This window comes from Triturus cristatus, chromosome 5_2 (genome assembly GCF_964204655.1).
Source record: "Triturus cristatus chromosome 5_2, aTriCri1.1, whole genome shotgun sequence".
In the NCBI taxonomy this organism is placed as follows: Eukaryota; Metazoa; Chordata; class Amphibia; order Caudata; family Salamandridae; genus Triturus; species Triturus cristatus.
The window spans coordinates 459,516,163-459,533,006 of NC_140588.1; positions in this window are offsets into that span (position 1 = coordinate 459,516,163).

A 16,844-nucleotide genomic window follows, 5' to 3' on the forward strand; every position below is an offset into this window, starting at 1 on the left:
ACCCACCCCCTCACACTCAGCGCCTTGAGACTCTCACAGGTGAGAAGTCACACTTTATAAGATTACTGATTGATAGATTGATTTATTGATTGATTGTTTACCCTCAATCCTTACCGAAAGATGACAAGGCAGCAGGATATTCCTCACGTCACTGTTCTGGGGAGGGGTGGCTCCTCTGGGTATGGGCCTGTGCACCCTCACCATCAGGAACAACCGTCTTTCTGCCCCCAGGAGGCAGTTAGGATGTGTTTAGACCCCACCTGCACCCCAGGAGGCCCAACGCACACTAGGTACCAGTAAATTACACACTTTATTTTTTTATAGGTGGGAGCAGGCCCCTTGTCTTGAACATGTGCTCCCCGTCCCCACTGGGGGTGGCTAGGGCATGTTTACACACATTCTGCTACCTGTGAGAGCCAAAAAGCCCACAAGGCACCAGGGAATTTCTCGCCAGTCCCCTTGGCATGAGCCTATGCTCTCAACTCATTAACAGGCACACAGAGATTCTGAGCATACCCAGTGTATACACAACCAATTGTCCAAACCAAGGTTTGTAAGCTTACAGTCAACTTTAAACCATTTCTTCAGTTCAAGCCAAAGGGAAATCTTATGTACATCCAATCAGAACAACAGTGGTAAAAATAAGACTTTTAGCCAACACATGCTTCTTTGAATAGCAGTTTGTGCCTCGACTTCTTCAGGGTTGAATGTAATGAGAACGGTATTAATCTTATATTGAAGAAACCTGCGTGGTCCACGCTGATGTACACACGGAGTACTCTCTGTACATGCCACTTTGCAGCCTTACAGTCTTGCAGCCCTACAGGATTATATATGACTGATGGAATCACGGTCCCCAGAATATGGGTTTTTCAATATAAGATCGATACAGTTCTCATTATATTCAGAAGTTGAGGTACAAATTGCTATTTGGTAGCCAACCTGTTTTCTAGAGCACCAACAATACATTGGATAATGTGTTACTCTTTCCCATAATTCATGTAGAGTGCCCTGTAATCTTCAACCTGCATACCGTTTTCATGTTGTTTTTTCATTAACAGCCACAACAGCCTTTCTGCTCCCCCCCAAACCCATGACTTGAATAGGGAGTATTTTTCCCCCATTTGCTTCCTAACACCAGGAATTGCACATTTCCCTTTTTTTGTGAGATAGTAGTCCTCTGGGCATGGGCCTGTGCTCCCCCCCATCCTGAGGTAAAGGCGACTTTCTACCCTCCCTTGAGGGCAGATGCGAGATATTTACTCCCCAGTCTGCCACCGGGAGTTCAGAAAGTCCACTAGACCACAAGGGACCTTATTTACTGTTTGACTGAAGCGACCCCCCAGGACTTGGACCTGTGCTCTTCCTCACATTTTGCACAAGAGTATTTACGTCCATCGGCACATCAGAGATGTTTACCCCAATCTGCCCCCAAGGGCAGCAGAAAGTCCTCTCCCCCACCAGGGGCTATTTTAGATTTATTGTTTGGGGGGGGTGCCCCTCCCCTCCATCCCCAAACTTTGCTTTGCTTCAAATCATGAATTTTCCTACCATTTTGGTGACAGAAATTTCTGAAATCTGCAGTGATCCTACAAATTCCTACCACCCAGCATTCCCACACTTTTCCTGAATAAAACATCACCTTCTTGTGTGGTTGGCTCTAGTGCCCTCTGCAGAAATGGATCAAACCAGGGACAAGGCACGTTCTTCGTGAGGACTTTATTTTATTCTGCAGCTATTTGATGTACAGGTCAATTTCATAAAAAGATTAAGATGCAAACATTTTTTGGGCACTTATATTTTCATGCCAATATATCAACAATGTATTCATATGCTTTATATGTATGATTATGTTTTTACATATTGCTACATGTAATTTGTGTACCCTGATGGACAAAGATATGGTGTTTGTGCAGTAGCGTGGCAAAACAGAAGGGACCTACATGTGTGAATGTAACAATTGAGGGCCACAAAAATGCAAAAAAGGGGCTCACACAGACACTGAAGGCACAGAGAAGTTAATTACTGTGTCACCTGAAGATTTGAAGCAAATAAATGACAAAGCTTATGCTCAGCTCTGTAAAAGCACTGTGGTAGATCAGCCCAGTTATGAGGATATTAAACAGAATAGCAAAAGGGTAAGTTGGTTCAAGGTGTACAGCTGACTAAAATGATAGCGCAGGTCAAAAGCAGCTTGGGGTTTTAGGCTCCAAAACACAGATTAGACCCCATTAAGCTGTTGTTTTCCTCTAGTCCAAGAAAACGTGCATACTTCAACTCTACATGATGTTGTAAAGAATATCATTAATAAAGTTGGCAATCTAATTGCCAAAATGTAATTTTTCAGGATTCTTGGTTGAAAATATTCATTGGAAGACTTCAGTACACAGTTCCCAGTCCTTACCTTTTGATCCCATAGACAAGATGGAGGAAGGAGTCCTAAAATGAGGATATGCTGCAGCCAACTATGCATTTAGAGATGGTATCTATGCTGAATATGCAACACAGAGACTATTAAGAGATTTTCAGACTTTAGATGAGGGTCTTCTAAAGGCCAACGATTGTACAATCTTTGTCAGCTCTATGGAACCGACAAAATGATTCTTGTCGGATAAAACATTTGACAGTTTGTTTGCAGGTGCTTCCATATCACTACCATTAGCTCTGATAGAAGAAACATTTATTTAAGACCATAGAATTTAGTAGCATCTCAGATAGTTATCATTCTCAATCCATCTTTCAATGGACAGAAGCCTTTTGGTCCAGAGCTTCAAGACTTGGTCAAAAAGTTAGATGAGGAAAATAAACTATTGCAACCTTTTAAGCACCTAAAACAGAAAACAGGATTGTTCTTAAATCAAAAGGGTCAGCATTTTCAGAGTCCTTCCTTTTGCAAATGGATAAGTGGTTGGAGGGTCATCATAGCAAAATAAGACGCGACCCACAACAGTTACTTTGCCTTCTCAACTACCGAAGGCATGAGTGTGGCCAAGACCTTTCCCTCCCAGTAGGTGGTCACCTATTTTGGAATGCAGAACATTGGCGTAATGGAGGTTCTTCAAGAGAAAAGAGGAATGGGAATATAATCAATACTTTTTGCTCTAAAGAAATCATTAGGCTATGCAGGGCTGATCCTATATTTAAAAGGAGTAGATCAATACTGAGGGCCTAATTAACAAAGGTAAAATTACATGTATGGGTAAGTTTCAGTTCAGTTTTTCAGTAGTCCCAAAACTGCATTTTAATAGTAAATATACAAGTACAAAGGCCTGTCCTATCTTTTCATAGGCAGAGTTCTCCCCCCTGACTGCGGAGTCTCCGCACTCATAAACCCACTATTAAACTGCAGTTTTAAATGGGGCTCATTTTTGAATGGAGATGATGTTATTCCTTGGAAAGAAAGGATAATTACTCAGCAGAATGAGCTCCAGACCTTACAAGGCATGGACTTTAGTAATGCGGAACAATTACTTTGAGTCCAGTTTTGCATGCCTGCAAGAAACATCAGTGTCTTGGGTCAGACTGCACCTAATGCCATTCATACGGTACATGTTCGCTGTTAGAACTAGCATCATTGACTTGGGTTTCCCCTGTATTTTTGTCTTTGCCTCCTGTTATTTTGCTTTGTGCTGGACTTCATTTTTTGCTGGTCTAGATGCTTTGGACACTTTGCCACTGCTGTTCAGTGCCAAAGTGCATGTGCTCCATTTGTAAATTGTTGTTATGGATTGGTGATTCCATGATTGACATACTTGATTTACTAGTCAGTCCCTACTACAGTGGACTGTGTGTGCTCAGGGCTTGTAAATCAAATGTTGCTAGTAGGCTTGCAGCACTGATTGTGTCACCTACACAAACATCGACTTGGCAAGTGCATCCACTTGCCAGGCCTTAACCTTCCCTGTTCTTACATGTTAGTCACCCCTAAGGAAGGCCCAAGGTACCCCTATGGGCAGGTTGCAGTGTAAGAAAAAGGTAGGACATGCACTGATGTGTGTGGCATATCCCGATTGTGAAATACTGCCAAATTCGTTTTTCACTCTTGTAAGGCTATCTGTCCCCATAGGATAGAATGGGGAGTTTGCTTATAACATCTTGTAAGCATAACTGCCCATGGGAACAAGATGGTCAAATACAGTTTAGTATGCCTGAACTCAGCAGGTTAAAATGTATCTTTTAGTGAGGGTGATTTTTACATTCTGGGTTTGAAAATACCACTTTATAAAGTAGATATTTTCTTACCTACCATCCAGTGTGCCTCTTCTAGTGTGTGTAATGACTGTCTGGCTCTGGAGTGGCAGGGGCTGGGGATATGCATTCTGTCCAGACAGCCGCTTGGGGGGTTGAGGTGCATCCTGCCTTTCCAGGGTGAGTCAGGGCTGGGCTCAATAGACCTGGGCTGCATTCAGAGTAGGGGGAGGAGATTTCTTTCACACCTCAATGGGCCTGGTTTGCCAAGGACAATGCTGTCTCCACTTCCTGCCAGGAAGCTGCATCAGAGAGAACAGAACTTGATTTGGCTGGGAACGAGGCGGTTCTGCTACTAGAGAACAGAGGATTTTTCTGTATAAATATTGGGGCCCAGACCCCTGAACTTTAGACTACTTCTGGAAATCAAGAGGAACCTCTGCCAAGGAAAAGAGCTGGGAGAAACTGGTGGAGGAGTACTGCCCCTTTGCTGTATGCTGTCTGGGGTTGGCCTTACAGTGGCTGTTTCAGCCAAGGAGAGGAAATGTGTGTGTATCCTGCTTGCAAAGGGTCTCCAAGGGCTTGAAGTCAAGCTTGCCCCCTATTCAAGAGGTCTCAGGAACAGCACAAACATCCCCGTCCATCTGGGCACTGTCTCTGGAATAGTTGGTTTCAGTCGCCACAAAAGAAAAGGGCAACCGACTCTGTCACAGGATTCCATGTCCTGAAGGCACCATAGAGAGCATAGCCTGATTTTGCGATGCAACCCTGGTCTCACTGTCTCCATCAATGAGCTGCTGCTTTCACCGCATCCTGTGGGCACCGCACTCCGCACCGCTTCACTGAACACTGCACAGACATCACCGACTCCGTCGCTGCCCGACCGGAATATCAACCGGCTCCGTCACCTGCACCACAGTCTGTGCATTGAGCACCGCCTCACCTTGCACCATAAGCCTTGGTCTCACCAATGCCATCTGGATGATCATCACCGAGCCGCTGCCTGCACCACATCGAGAGTAACCCCAGGCATAGTGTGCGGAGCGGGGCTACACGGAGGTCCACGGAGTTGAAAACAAACTCTGTGGAACTCCGCTATGCCACCTGCCTCCACCCCCCTATTACAACAAGTAATTAAACATTAATAAAAATAAATTGAAAACCACTTACCTGTACTGTGGCATCCCTGGGCTGCCCTCCTCCTCTTCTTCGCCATCTCGCTAATCCTTGTGAAAACTGCGCGCGCCAGTGAATGCGCATTTCTTGCGAGAAATGCTCATGCGCTGGCTCGAACGCATGCGCAGTTTTCAGCATTGAGGTAGCCCCAGACAGAGCTACCAACATAGGAGAACTGTGTTTTTCAGTTATTTCTGCAATTTTAAGGGTATTTTGCACAGTAACTATTTTTACAGTATTCTATGTTGGATTCTTGATATTTTTAGTCTTGTTTGATTTAGATGAAGTTTTACTTATTTTTCTAACCTGGTGTGGTGTCAATTTGTAGTGTTTTCACTGTGTTACTGTGCGCATGCACAAATGCTTTACACACTGCCTCTGAGATTAGCTTGTCTGCTCATGCCAAGCTCCCATGGGGGTGATTAGGGGCTATTTAAGATGTGTATCTACATGGCCCCCTCGCCTCCATCGTCAGACAGCATGGGCTCAGTATAGTATCCTACGCCGGTGACACCCAGCTCATCCTCTCACTCACGAAGAACCCAGAAGACACCAGACTCTGCTTCCACGAAGGAATGAAGGATGTCCTTGCTTGGATGAAAGACAGTCTCTTGAATCTCAACTCCTAGAAAACCGACGTCCTCATCCTCGGCCCCTGCACCTCCGCCTGGGACAACACCTTTTGGCCCTCTGCCCTCAGGAAGCCACCCACCCCTACAGACAACGCATGAAACCTCTGCATCATCCTCGACTCCTCCCTCTCCATGAACCACCAGATTACGCCGTCACTTTCACCAGTTTCAACTGCCTGCACATCCTCCGCAAGACTTTCAAATGGATCCCCCCTGATTGCAGAAGGACCGTCACCCACTCGCTCATCACCAACAGACTGGACAACGGCAATGCCATATACGCCAGAATCAACAAACTCTTCTACACAAACTCCAAACCATCCAGAACACCACAGCCAGACTCGTCCTCAGAACACCACACCACGAGTACATGACCCAACACTAGCGAGACCTCCACCGGCTCCCCGTCGAGAAGAGGGTCACCTTCAAGATCCTCATTCCCACCTACAAATACCTCAACAACATCGGACCGAAATACCTCAAGAGAGAGTCTCCTTCCACGTACCCAAGAGGAACCTCTGCTCCGCTGACCTCACCCTGGCAGAGGTCCCTCGCATCTGCAGACACAGAGCAGGCGGGAGAGCTTTCTCCTACATCGCAGCCAAGACCTGGAACGACCTCCCTGTGAACATCAGACGCTCCCAGACCCTGCACACATTCAGCAAGGACCTCAAGACCTGGCTCTTCGACTGATCTGGAACTGCCCCCCCCAGCGCCTTGAGACCCTCACGGGTGAGTAGTGCACTTTATAAGCCCCTGATTGATTGATTGATTGATTGATTGATTGATTGATTGATTATCCCCCTTACCCTGACTAGAAAGAAGGGTCGCTACTTGGACAAAGGTACCTAGCTCTGACAACTAGAGACCCCACACTCTGGGATCCAACCCACCTGTATAAAACATCCTTGATTTCTCTGTCAGAGAATCCAAGGTGAAGATGGTTTTGTGGTTGATCAAATATCATTTGTGCAGAGTTGCTCCTCTTGTATCACTAGATCCAATAGTGATAACTACAGGTTTCAATGTGATAGGCTGGGTGACAGTTTGGAAATTCAAAATGTTCAGGACATATGGCCCAAAAAGGAACAGAGGTTCTCTTCGAGCTTGAGAGAGTTGTCAGCCATCCGCCTAGCCTTCAAGGGGGTTGCCCTTCTGATCCATTGCAAATGTATGTTAATACACAGAGGCAATCATGTGGCCATGGCATATTTAAACGAGCAGGGTGAGACAAAGTCAATTGGCTTACTCCACAAAAGTGCAAAACATTGGAATGTGGGCATAGGTACAACAAGTAGCCTTGCAAGTGTTCTGTCTCCCAGGAGTAGAGGATGTAGCGACAGAGCAACTTAGTTGCCAGTTTCTGTAATTTGTGAATAAGCAACAAAATCCTAATGTATTTGAAACCATAATGAGTACTTGGAGAATACCCTTGAAAGATCTACTTGCATTAGTTCCAAATTTTTGCTCAAGGGTGTTGGAATAAAAATGTTTTAGCTGTGTTGTTTATGTATTGTGTGCCTTATGTTGGCCTCCATTTTGAGTCATGACTGAAATTGATTTCTTTCCCTACTCCTGCTAAAAGCAGCTGCAATAATTTTCTTTTCTTCAAGGTTGAGCCTTACTGCACTAATGAATACACTGTTCTTATTGGCACATACCTTTCCCCTTAGATAGGCCTGCTCCCAACCTTAGAGCAGTGGGCTCAGGCAGAGTGACCTTGGCATTAAGCTAGGGTGTGCCCGGTCTCAGGATCGAAACTCATCCTTCTGTATCTTCTTTGTTCAACTGCTACCAACTGGAAATTTCCAGTCAGGGCGCGTCTTTATTGGTTCTGAATTGTGCATAATGTATTACCATCCTTGCTGAAGTCAGTCCCTCTGCAGCAATCCCAGGAGGCTGCTCAGACTGGAATCCGCTCGAGTGTACCTGAATAAATATACATGGTTTGTGCTCAACGGTCTGACCGATTCTTCCTTTGTAAGGAAGGCTGAGAGGTGGTCTTGAGTGACCAGGGTAACCCTAATCGGGTCACTTTCTTCAAGGGCTTCATGTGTAGAGGCCGGGGCAGTAGATGCATTGGTGATCTATTGACCAAGGGGCCTACTTTATGCATGCCCTCCAATTCACCTTCTTCCCAGGGTGGTCAAGAAGACTGAGAGGACTAGGACTTAAATCCTCCTTGTGGCTCCTTTCCAGGCAAAGAGAATGTGGTGCCCACTACTGACCAGTGGAAAACAGATTCCTCTTATTGTGAACTCCAACATTCGAAGGTGGGTGATGTTACCATAGCAGTCAGGTCTGAACACATTCAGAGATTAGCTTACCATGAAATTGTGATGTTCAGGTGGAGTGTCTGGGGTATTCAGGGGAGCAGACGGCCCACATCAAGGGAATCCTAGTCATGACATTTGAATATTTTTTTTAAAACATACCTGTTGTAATTCAAGGGGTTTGCAGCCAGTATTTTATGACCCATGCCAGGTTCTAGAGTTTCCTAGAGACGTTGTCTTGAAAGCTCTATCTGTAGCCATAAACTCAATCCCTCAGAACACAAATCTTTTTATTTTAGTTGAAGAATTAGCTAGAAATGTTAACTTTTTTTGAATTAGATATCTTTTTTGTCATCAATAACATCAGCTAGGTGATTTGAGTGAAGTAGGTTACCTCATTATGGATGAGCCATATTATAGATTGTTTTCTGATGGTGTAACCTTAATAACTGGCCAATGGTTTATTTCCAAGACCCATTCACAATGTTCTTCCAGTTCTATTCTACGTTCTCAGAATGAGAATGAAGAATGTTTGTACAAGTCCGATGTTAAGAGAGCTTTAGAAATGTATGTAAAATGACAGCATTCTTTAGGATTTTATGACATTATTAGTTGCATTTTATAGGCAGTTGGAAAAGATAAGAAACCATTCACAACTAGGTTAAGCAGGTGGGTTAAACTTGTTTTTGTTACTGCTTAATAATCTCTAGTTAACAGTGTCTCCTTAGGTTTATAGGGTAGATCAAGAAGAGGAGTAGCAACATTATGGGCAGAAGCTCACTGCGTTTCTCTATCTAAAATCTGTATGTCTGCTGCATCGCTTTCTCACAACTCTTTTATTAACCATTACAGATCAGGTATTGCAGCTGATTCATCCTGTAGCATTTCAAAAGGTGTGCTTTCATGCACCACAATGAATGATGGTTACTTCATTTAAATTGAATCAGCAATACTGAAATCTACTTTTTAGTCATTTACAAATATTGTATTTGAAAGGTTATTATATGCTCAAGCCTTAAGAACTAAAACAGGAAAGAAGGGGCATGTTGTTATGACACAATTACTTACTGGTGATATTCATTACCTTTAGCCAATCTTCCCTGACACAGTCCCCCTTCCCTCCCTTTCCCTGGAGACTTATTATAATTGTATATTTTCACTCCTGTCTTCAGGAAGCAGGAAGAGTTCTGTAATGGAGATGGGTTTATTAGTACTGAACATGGGCTAGCAATGCTAGCTCTCAGAACACATTTCAGAGGGCTGTGGGGTATGCAGGAGTGCTGAGCTAACTGTAGGGGTTGAGGCTTTTTACTCCTTTGTTCCAGGTCCAGACCTACTATGGATGCTGAACAATTGGGCTAAGTATCCCTTCAGCACTTGACTCACAGTAGTAGGGTGGTCCAAGCAGTCCAAGGGACTCGTGGGGCGGGGGGGGGGGGTGGAAGGTGGATACAGGGGGTCTAAATACATGTAGTAGTAGTAATAAATTATTGTCCAGCCAAATATTCACTTATATTGCAAAGGAAGTATTTTATTTTTACTGATAAGAGTGCAAAGGGAAATTGGACATTGATAAGTAACTATACAGTCTCCGTGAGGTTGGGGCGCTAGTGTTTCATGCTCAGGTTCCAATGTCTCAATGATTCCTCACTCTAGGGATATTGGTTATTTCCCATTCATTATAGGAAACAAATAGGGTAAGCCCCATTAGTAGTCAACATCTCAAGAGTCCATCCCAACTCTTTTGTAATGACAAAAGTGTACCAGCACAGAGGCCCTATTATACAAGCAAATTGCCCTGGGGCCGACTTGGCCTGAAACCAGTCTTAACCCATGCCTGCAGGATCAGAGCTGCCAGAGTTTGTGAGTGCGCCCCATCTGTGGGTGCTAAAGTGTCAGCAGTTGGTTCAGGTGAGTTCACATACACGTGTCCCAGGTGGGCTGCACTCAATGATCCCAAGGCCCTCACAATTGGTTGCAGCAACTGGGGGCTCCTCACAGCTCCTCCTTGCAGAGTAAGTCTTTGGTCGGTCTCACGGTGGAGCGGGGGAGGTGATGCAAAGTTCCTGATGCAAATCCCTCATCCTGGTGTAGTTGTGTAGGGGTTCCTACAATGGTCTAACTCTTCTGGTGATGTTCCAGGTCAGGTCAAACTTCGTGCTAGTTTTGGGGACCCCCTCCAGCATACCGGGTCACTGTATCTCCATTGTACATGGACATGAATTGATTGGCACAACAAATGCCCTCATGGGCACCCCTCCCGGCATACAGGGCTGCCGACTCTTCACTGCGGAAGGGCTACAATACACTCGGTGTGTCAATCCGCCCACGGCAGCACCTTCTGGAATACAGGGTTGCAGATCCTTCACTGTACATGGTCTCCAACCCAATTGATACAAAGCTGGTTACAGCTCACTTTCTGGCAGCCCTCCAGGCTCCAGGGCAGGTGGTCTTGGATGCCGTGGATTATGTTCTCTCAACCAGAAGGAGACTAGCAGACCATGGCCCCGTTTCCTGTCCAGAGGCAGGAGTCATGCAGAGCTTCTCCTCCTCAATAGCCTGATTGCTGCTTGACAGTTGACAATTTTTGGGGTCTCAAGCTCTACTTCCAGACACCAAATGTGATTTCAAGGCAGCAAGTGGGATTTAGCATCTGAGTCTTTGAAGTTTATATTTGGTGTCTGTTCCATCTGAAGAGCCCATTTTTCTGCCCTCTCTTCTGCTTGAAAGCAGTCTGTCACTGCAGGAGTAACTCCAAAGCTGATAGTTCAACAACAAAGGCAATGGGAGTGACTAGAGTTCACACCTGGATGCCAGCCACAGTGATATGTGTATCAAAAGGTTAGTCCAGGGCCTCAGCCCTACTCTTTATGACTCCCTTATCAGCCCCATTGCCTTCCTTTGGTGTGCCCAGGGCCCTTCCTTGAGACCTCTCTGTGAATCTAAGAGCGCCCTGTGAAGTGTGCAGGGGAAGGCTGTATCTCTCTACTTTAGTGTGTCCCACCCAGCTTAAAGGAATGCAACTATGCAAAAATCTGCCTGGGGTGATTCCGCTACCTCCTCATCTTTCACCATGAAGCCATGGGTCTCCCAGAATAGGACCCATAGTCTGCCATGTATTTTGCAATTCACAGGCACACATGCATTCAGCACATGGATTTAACATGCACAAACTGCACATTGCTATATCCTTCATGTACTGTACCACTTATAGGTATACATATGCCTAGCACTCTGCATGGTACAGCATTGTCTCTTTATTGTACCATTCCCAGGCACACATACACCCAGCACATGTACACCACCCACACGCTACACAGCACTTCCCAACAACCCAATGTTGGCCAAGGGATAGGTTAAGAACACGGCAGAGGAACTTTGAATGAGTGAACCTGTAGGCCTAACTCCAGTGACACAGGTTGAAAAAGACCTGTTCACTCCTACTGATCACTATATGGGATGTTGCCACCTCTGCACTTGTCCGGATTAACTCCTGGTAAAGGCAGTAGCCTTTCAACACTGAGGATAGCAGTTTGGGCCCCCTGCCTGGTACAACAAGACCACAATCTGTGAAGGCTGGCCTGTTTCACGGTGTACACCCATGATCTGCCTTTGCCTATGACAACTCAAATCAGCATTAGGGATCCCTGTTCCCAGTATCTGCTGGTGAACTCAACTCAGAACATGGGGGCATGTCTGTTACCATGCAGAGGACTTTTCCATCACAAAATTAGCATTGACAGGCCCAGAACACGTTATTGGAGATTTTACACGTGCCAAATTAATCACTTGAAGATGATGGAAAATGTAGGTGCACAAATAGAAAGACTCGGTGACAAAATATTAATTTCCACGGTTTTCTAGGCAAAAAAGGCTGCAGTATATCAATTCTCCTCAAAAGAAGTGGCTGCTGTGTGCAGTTTATTTTTAAAGCCCCATCTGTATTCCTGCTCTGTGCGTGACAGATGAGCAGGCCTGTATGTGTTTTCAAGAGACTGGACATTTCCGAAATAGTACTGCTATCTGAGAGATCAGATTGTTGGCACCAAAGAGACTCAACAAATGAATTTCATCACACTGACCCTGTACTAAGAGCAGCTTTATGTGCATAACCTCATGGGAATGTAAGTTGGGAACGAGTTGTATCAAGGCCGTCCGTCGCCTAATGCCTGTTCTGCTCCAACTTCAAGGGAGCTTTGCTTTGCAAAGCCCTAATGCATGTGATATGCAACATTTGCACTATGTGTGTGGGTGTGTGTGCGCGCATGTGCGTGCATGAAAACCTTGTGGCACATGTAGACATTGCGAAGGGTCTATAAAGCTATGGTATAATTAATTGTATCTTTATTTATTCCTGCTAGCCCTTCTACTTAAAGTACTGGACATATTTTCTAAACTCGGTGCATACATTGACACAAGAGTTAATAAATCAACCAGATGAGCTTAGGTTGAGGGCTTTGATATGGGAAGAGAGGCACAACATAACTTTCATTCATTTGAATAGATACATTTAAATGCACGTCCCTAGAATGCTCTTTTGCATTTTGGTTTAGTTTTTTATTAGAATAGGGTCAAGGTATATCTCTCCCACATAGGTTTACATTAGGGAGTTACTTTGTGAAAATAGATGCTTCTTCAGCACTTTTTGCAGTGCTCTTGAAGAAAGGGGCAGTGCATGAGATAACATTTTTGCCTGGGGTACATTCTGTCTGGTTGCTCTGGAGATTGGCATTATAGATGCATTCCCTGCACTGCAATATGGAACTTGTTTCACTAAAGCATGTATTATTTTTCAGAGGGGATATTAGTTGGAACTTAGTGTAATCAATGAGCAACGTTACTTAGAGGAGAAGCTATCTAAATTACTTTTATGGCAAATACCACCGGAGACTTGCGACCTGATTTCAGTGGTGTAGTAAGGTCAGGTGGTACCCGGTGTGGAAAATTTCTTGTCACCCCCAGCTTGACAAAATGGCAAATATTTGAGTTAATAACAAATATTTTTGCCATTTTGCCATCCCCCTCAGTGATTTCTTGTCACATATTTTTGCCATTTTGTTATCCCCCTCAGTGATGACACCTGGGGTGGCCCGCACCCAGTGCACCCCCCTTCCTACACCCCTGCCTAATTTAGAGTTGGGCAGAATTTTTTCTCCTCACAAGCGTGACAGACAGTTATCCATCATGATTGTTAGGGAGTAAACTGTCTGCCAAAGTCTACAGAGGGCCACAGTCTTCTGTACTGGTCTCTTCACAGTGCTGCAAGATCTAATGTTACCCCATAGATGTTCAAACGCATAAGGTATAATTGTAGTCTCACAGCATGATCTTATGCATTGGGCTTGAAGCTGATGGGTTAACAGGAGGCCAGTCAAACAGGGAGTTAAGGTATTCCCTGTGTTATACAATCGTAAGATTATGGAAGTTGAGCAACAGAGTAAACCTAAGAGACAGATATGATAATACATTTATAAATACGAAGATGAAACTTGGAAAGCAATATTGCATGAATGAGAGTGTTACACGATTAAAATGTTTTTTGTTTTATTTACACTCCTTCGGTTGCTTGACCTTTCTTGCACAGCATCGATAGACCTGTTCAGTATTCAGGGCCAGAGATGTGTGGAACAATGGTAAGGGAGACGAGTTAACCCCCACACCTGTCATTGTCACACCTGGGCATGTGGTTCAATCAGAATTGAGGGTTGGCATCTAGGTAAATGCAACGCATAGCAGGGACTCACATGGTAAAACCTGCCTGTTAACACACAGGCGTTCAGGTGGAACAGGGGATTCACCCGGTGTACCTGCCTGATGATTGCTGGGAGTCGTCCATTGCTGTGACAAGCATCCACAGCCTTGTCGTTTTTTCCCCGGAGACTTGTAGTCCACAAGTCTGCCAACACCAGGACTGCAATGGAGACAGTCAGATAATTAATATTAATATGTGCTGGGATGTGGTTGTGGTGGCCAATCTGTGGTAGCACAGTGTAGGATGTGCATAGGCAAACTGGGAGTTTTGTGAAACATTGTGTCACTGAACTAGGGGTGGGCGGAATTTGCAAAATTCACTTTCGCAAATTATCACGAAAATGTTAAAAATCTCCACAAACACGCGGAAATATCGCAAAGATGTGGAAGTTTTTTTCCCGCCCGTTTGAGGTATTTTCTGCGTGGTCGCGGCTCGCCAACTCACCCATGCGGTTGCTCGCGGGCGCGGCCATCTTGTTTTCACTTGTCTCGCGGTGCATGATCGCGAGAAGAAAGGCGTGATCGCACGACGAATGACGTTACTGCGGGCGCGAACTGTCACGAGACAGCGCAAATGGCTACCAACAATCAGAGACGTTTTAATGCATGGGCAAAGTGGGCTCTGGCCCAGGGCCCCAGCCTTTCAGGGGGCCCCCTGACAGAGTCAGCTCTGTTCTCCAGAGTTTTGCCCTAATGACCTGGAATATTTCTCAAACAGATTGTTTTATATACTGTTTTCCTTTAATTTATTTTTATGTACCTGATGTGTGAGAGTCTAGTACAGCCATTTTCCAGAGAAATGTTGTGTTTATGTTTCATGCAATATACATAAAAGAATTTTCTTTAAGATCAAAACAAGGCCTTACATATAAGAAATGGGAGGGCGTCACAAAGATTATTTGCAGTAATATTGGTGAGCTGCTGCTGTGTTACAATATTGAAAACACACATAACTATCCCTGAGTATTAGATGTAAACACATTTAGGGCCTCATTTATGGGAAGTGACGCATCGCTGTGTGAAAACAGGGATGCGCCACTTCTTAGCGCGCCCTCCATGCAACATGATGGATGCGTCATATTTACTGTATGACGCATCATGTCGCAAGGAGTTACAGATACAGCAGTATTTCTGACGTATTTGTAGGCGCACAAGTGATGCATTGCTGGGGTGTGTCTGAAAATAGACGCAGCTCCAGTAATGTGTCCTTTCACATGGGGCAAGCCCCATGTGAAAGGCCCTGCATCAGTCTTACACCTGCTGTAAGGCAGGTGTAAGATATTGACACAATGGCGTCCTAGAAGTAGCGCACTGAGTTCTCATAGATTTCAATGCGCCACTTCTACGAGGCTTTTTGCGGGGCAACACCCACCCTGCATACATTATACCTGGCGCAGGTATAATGTGGTGCAGGGGTTTACAAAGTGACGCATCTGCCTAGATGCGTCACTTTGTAAATAGGGCGCAACATGGCACATTTTTTTACGCTGCCGGTGCGTCACAAAACATGACGCACCAGCGGCATAAAAGGCCCTTAGAATTTGGACGAGTGTTCCTTTGCACTGTCAGGGACCTAATGAAATGAAATAGTGTATTTATCAAAGAGCGCAGCTACTCAGACTAGAGTGTCCTGGCACGTGACAGCGGGAGGAAAACGTGTGTAAAAGTTCTTCCTGAAAGAGAGTAGGTCTGTGGGTAGTCTCAGAGACTCAGGGAGGCTATTCCACAATTTTGCGCCTAGAAAGCAGAGGGATCTGCCTCAAGTGTGGGCAGGGCATATTTTAGGCACGTTGGCCAGGTTGGCATTGGAAGATCTTAGGGGTCTAGATGTTGTGTAGCGATTAACTCACTTATTTAGGTAGCCGGCTTCTAAGCCATGGAAAGCTTTAAAGAAGATGGTCATCGCTTTGAAGTCAATCCGTTCTTTTATGCGGAGCCAGTGTAGAGACTTAAGAATAGGTGTCATACTAGATCTGGGTTTAGGTCTCAGGATGGCTCTGGCCCCCGCATTTTGTACTACTTGTAGGCGCTGGATAAGGGATTTGGGAAGACCGAAGTACAAGCTATTGACATAGTCAAGCTTTGATGTCACCAGAGCCTGCACCGCGATCTTTCTGCTCTCAAGCGGTAACAGTGGCAGGAATTCTTTTAGCATCCAGAGTATGACAAAGCAAGCGCCAGTTAGATTTTGGATTTGAAAGCGCATGGAGAGGGTCTTGTCTATGACAATTCCTAAGTTTTTGACTTTCTCCTTTTCCGCGGGCGGGGGCGGCAGATCTTTTGGCCACCAAGTGCTCCTGTCAGGTGTTTCTGGATTACTAAAGAAAACATCTTCAGTTTTGTCCAGATTGCACTTCAGCTGATAGATCTTAAGCCAGTTAAAAACCTTTGTGAGGCAAGACCTAATCATTGCCCCGTCAAAGTTGGTTCCTTTTTCACACGTAAAAATCAGCTGAGTGTCATCAGCATAGGAAACCATTTTGGCGCCCTCTTCCTCTGCCAGAAATGCATGGGGATAGATATATAATAAAAAGGGTAAGACTGAGAATGGAGCCCTGAGGGACACCTACATTCATGGCCGGAATTGGGGATGAGAAAGGGGGGAGCCAGATGTCCTGAGATCTATTTGCCAAGAAGGATGACATCCATGTTCAGGCAGTCCCCCCAGGCCGATGTTAGCAAGTCTCTCCAGGAGCCTCTCATGTGGGACCGTATCGAAGGCAGCCGACAGATCGAGCAGTATCAATACGTCCTTGCCTCCCTGGTCCAGCTTACCCTTGAGAAATTCAGTCACTTCCAGCAGATAAGATTCCGTACTGTAGTT